Source organism: Nomascus leucogenys, chromosome 22a (assembly GCF_006542625.1).
Source record: "Nomascus leucogenys isolate Asia chromosome 22a, Asia_NLE_v1, whole genome shotgun sequence".
In the NCBI taxonomy this organism is placed as follows: Eukaryota; Metazoa; Chordata; class Mammalia; order Primates; family Hylobatidae; genus Nomascus; species Nomascus leucogenys.
The window spans coordinates 73830299-73834972 of record NC_044402.1 but is presented as its reverse complement, the minus strand read 5'-3'; the positions used below and the strand labels follow the sequence as shown (position 1 = coordinate 73834972).

The 4674-nt window shown below is 43.0% G+C and overlaps 1 pseudogene; it reads left to right on the top strand.

Moving 5' to 3' along the window:
• Positions 1–2713: 2713 nt before the first annotated feature.
• Positions 2714–3119, top strand: LOC100605814 (annotated as a pseudogene).
• Positions 3120–4674: the final 1555 nt, after the last annotated feature.

The window sequence follows — 4674 nt, the reverse complement described above, 5'->3', positions numbered from 1 at the left end:
CAGGGCACCTCACTTTAGCCACAGGCCTACCTTGCATCTGTTGTCATTCTGCCTGGACTGCACTTCCTGAGATATCTGTGTGTCAATTCCAGTCCCTTCCTTCCAACCTTTGCTCAAATATCCAGCCCAGGCTGGAGTGCAGTGGAGGGATCTCAGCTCACTGCAACCTCCACATCCCGGTTTCAAGCAATTCTCCTGCCTCAGCCTCCTGAGTAGCTGGGGTTACAGGCGCACGCTGCCATGCCCAGCTAACTTTTTTTGTATTTAGTAGAGATGGGTTTTCACTGTGTTGCCTAGGCTGGTCTCAAACTCCTGAGCTCAGGCAATCCACCCACCTCAGCCTTCCAAACTGCTGTGATTACAGGCGTGAGCCACAGCACCCGGCCATCTGTTGTACATTTTATTCTATTTCCTGATTTATAAAGTCCATTTATCCAAATCTGCTTTCCAGAGCTTTATTTTTCTGAACCTTTATTTGAAGGTTTATTTATATTTTTACTCTTTAGCTTTTTACTTTTATTTTTTAATATGCATATCCAGTTAGAAATTTTCTCTGAGGTCTGCAACCAAATCTAATGTTATTTGATATTATATGGAACCTGTCTTTTAATTTTTTTATTGTGGTAAGAACACTTAACATGAAATCTACCCTATTAACAAATTTTAAGTATACAATGTAATAATGCTAACCACAGGCACAATGGTGTACAGCAGATCTCTCTGGCCTTGCATAATGGCAGCTACACCCATTGAATAGCAACTCTCCATTTCTCCCTCTCCCCACTCCAACTCTTCTTCAGCTCAACTGATCAGTTACTGTACCCCCATACCCAAGCAGCTAAATGTTGCTGGAGAAAAATCACACACAACCAAGGCTATCAGGACTCATTTCAAATTTATGACCAAAAATCTTCAGTGAGCACTCAACACTATCTGACAACTAAACTTCCCTAGTAAATTCATTAACCTACTCCCAAGATGACTATTACACACTTTCTCCTCAGTCCTCAAATCTCCAACATCTCCTCCCACTCAACTTCAGCCAAAGACTTTGTCGTATATTTCATGCAGAAATATAGATGTAATCATGTGAAAACCATTTCAACTTCCCACCTTCATTCCACAAGCTTATTCATATCTGTAGTCACATGCTGTAGTAAACTTGTGCCCTATTTCCCAGCTTGCTCTCCTTCTCATGAGCTGGGCTCCTGAAATAGTTTCTTCTTTTCTGTATCACCTATTCCTTCCTAAACTAAATCTTTAAGCACTAGCTCCTCCAGCAATTTTTTTATAAGTCTGTTCTCTGGCTACACTTTTTTCTTTAGTGATTCCAAAAGCCCCCATGTCTTCAAATGTCATCCAAATGTTGATGATGCCCAAATGCATTTTACTAGTCCAGATCTCTTTCCTGAGGTTTAGATTTGCATGTATAAATACATCTTTATTGCATCTCTGTACGTTTAATAGTGTCTTAAATTAACATGGCTGAAACTGAGCTGTTGATCTTCTCTATCAAAAAAAATCATTCCTAAATTATTTTCCTATCCTAGTACCACCATACATCCAATTTCTCCGGTCAAAACCAGAGTCATCTCCTTGGATTTCTTTCTCTCAACTCCACATTCAACCCCACAGCAAGTCCTGTCAGCATGACCTTCAAAATTTATCCTGAATCCAGACTCTTCTCATCATCTCCACTGCAAACTCTTCAGTCTACACCACCGTCTTCTCTCCCTTGGACCACCAGAAGAGCAACAAACAAGAAAAATAAGTTAAATATATAGCATGTTTCATAGTGATAAGAGCTAAGGAGAAAAAGTAAAGCAAGAAGTCAGGGTAGAAAGTGTTGGAATGAAGGGGTTGAAATTTGAGCCAGCACAGCTATGGGGGTCTCAGGCTTTAAGGTGGGAATATGCCTGCTCATTCAAGCACCAGAAGATACGTGTGGCTGGAGCAGTTAAAGGGTGGGAGAGGCAGGAGATGAGCTCAGAATGGTCATGAATGACAGGGGTGTGGGGTAGCCCCATGGCCAGCACACACAGGGCCTGGTAGGTAACAGAAGGGACTTGGGCTTTCACTTTCAGTGAGGTGGGGAGCCATTGAAATGTTTTGAACAGAGAAATGGCTTACTTTCAACAGGAGCATTCTGCCGTGGTGTTGAGAATAGATTACATCCAGCAAAGGTGCAAGTGAGGGGTTAGTTGAAAATAATCTATTACAGAAAGTAATCTAGTAATTGCAGTCTTGCTATAATGTATTCTACAGTAATCCAGGTGAGAAATGTGGTTTTGACCAAGATGGTGGCAGTGTGGTAGGGTGTAGTGAAAAGTGCCAGAATTTTGGAGATATATATGCTAGTTCTTATACATATAATAGCTCTTATCACTATGATATATATATATACACACACATACATAAACATAATCTTCAGTTAGGGCTAGGAAGAGTTGCTGAGAGACCAAAAGTGGGTGTGAGAGTAAGAGAAGAGTCAACAACAATGTCTCCAGCATTTCTGGAGACCTTTTGTCTTCACTTCACTTATTCCCAATTAATAATTAGAATAATCCATGAGGAAGGCTGGCAGGCTATGGTCACAGTGGGTGATGGGGACCTGGATGGGGTCCTTACAGGAAGCCTTGAGGTATGCTTGGACCCTGGCTTCTGGGACACGTCAGGAGAAGGGAGCATTGGCTTTTCCATCATCAAGCCAAAGATGCCCCTCTTTGGGAGTATGTTTAGTCCCAAGAAGATGCCTCCTTGGAAGTCTGCTTCTCTCTCCAACCTGCATTCCTTTGATCAGTCAACCCAGGAAGTGGAGCTGGGCCTGGACTATGGAATTCCCACTGTGAACCTGGAAAAGGTTCATAAAACAAAAACAAACACGAAGTCAGAAGTTTGAAAATGGCCGGTGGATACCAGAGACAGGGAGTAGTGGAGGTGTGGACCGGAGGGAGGCCCAGTGCCTTCACAGGCAGAACTAGCAACTGGAGGAAGAGAACAGTCTCTTGCAGCTGAAAGTGGACATCCTGCTGGACATGTTTTCAGAGACCACTGCTAAATCCCTTTTAATGGAGAAGGAACTGGATGCACGGAAGAGTGTCAGCCAGGGGAGAAAATGAAGACCCTAAAGACATTCGTTAGGAGAGCAGGGAGAAAGCCATTGATCAGGAGAGTAGGATGTGGCTAAGCAGGTTTTTTTTATTCGTTTTGTTTTGGGTTTGTTTGTTTCTTTTTGCGGGGGAGGTGGGGGTTGTTTGTTTTTTAGCAGACTAGCGGATTACGTCCTGGGAGACAGTATCATATAATGTAGCCAATAGGCACTGATACCCTTGGGTTGGCAATAAGATGGTGAAATTTAATGGAGGAAACCAGGCCTCCAGGCCGGGGCAGTAACTAGGAAGTCACTCCAGATGCACTACTAGGGAAGCCAGCCTGTAAAGAAAACCTCAGGGAGGTCTGGGGGTGATGATAAGCCTTGGGGTGCCCTCTACACATGTAAGCATGCAAATTTCCATGTCCCAGAATCACCATGTTGGACAGACACCATTGAGAGAAGCAGCTGGAGCCCATCATCTCATCCCCTTTAGTGTTTGGGGCACGACGCCAGTTCAAAAGAGCCCATATTAGGGCTGCTTGGATGAGTGGCTCTCTTGGTTCTCTGCCCCTCTGACCACTCACTCTCTCCCTGTCCTTACAGAGTACTTGTTCCCCACATCCACAACCTCCTCGGCTTCCACTTCCCAACAGCATGCACCAACCTTCCACTGCAACACTGTATTTTGTGCTACTTCCTGTTCACACTACTTCTTTTTCATTAAATGATTGATGTTAAAATTATTTTTAAGTCCATGAAAATGAAGTCTCATGTTTCTTTGAGTCACTTTCAGAATTTCTATAGAAATGTCTTTCTTAGGAATGTCACTAGTCAATCCTCCAGTAGTAAGAAGGCCACCCTCTCTAAGGAAACAGCCATTAAAATCAGTGACTCTGCAGCATTTTGTTGAGCAATGCTGCATTTCTCCAACATTTGAATTGCTTTCATCAATTCCCATCTGAGTTCTTTTTAGCTTACATCAGTGATCTTTTAGGCTTCCCTATGATCAAAGGAGAGGCTTCCCAACAAAATGCAAATCTTACTACCCAAGACACATGGCAAGGTGTGTGAAAAGAGAAGTGTGGAGAACCTGCAGAAGCACTGGAAGCCACTTTGTCACCTCTGCTCGGATAAATATACCTACAGAAGTCACTTCAGCAATTGGACCCTAAGCAGCCTCCAGTAGAAGCACAAGCACTGCTCTGGAAATCGGCCACCTGGAATCTCAGGAAGACCACCCACCTGCTCCGTGACTATGGACAACCACTACACTTTAGTGCTCCCATTTCTAAATCTCTTAAATGAAAATATTAGATGGTTCTTGAGGTTGCTTCCAACACTGATATTCTATATTGCAGACAAAATCTAGCTAGATTTTATGAATGCAGTGGGGTAGAAAGTCAACACTATCAAGTTTTCTCTCCTCCCATCTTATCCAGAGATTTGTGTTCTATGAGCAGAGCACTAAAGACAATCACAAATAGATAGAATTCACCCAAGCACTTATGCCAAATCTTCTCTTACCCTACTGATGCCTTTCAGCAAAAAAGGCATGAATATTGTTGGGCCAAAATTTTAGA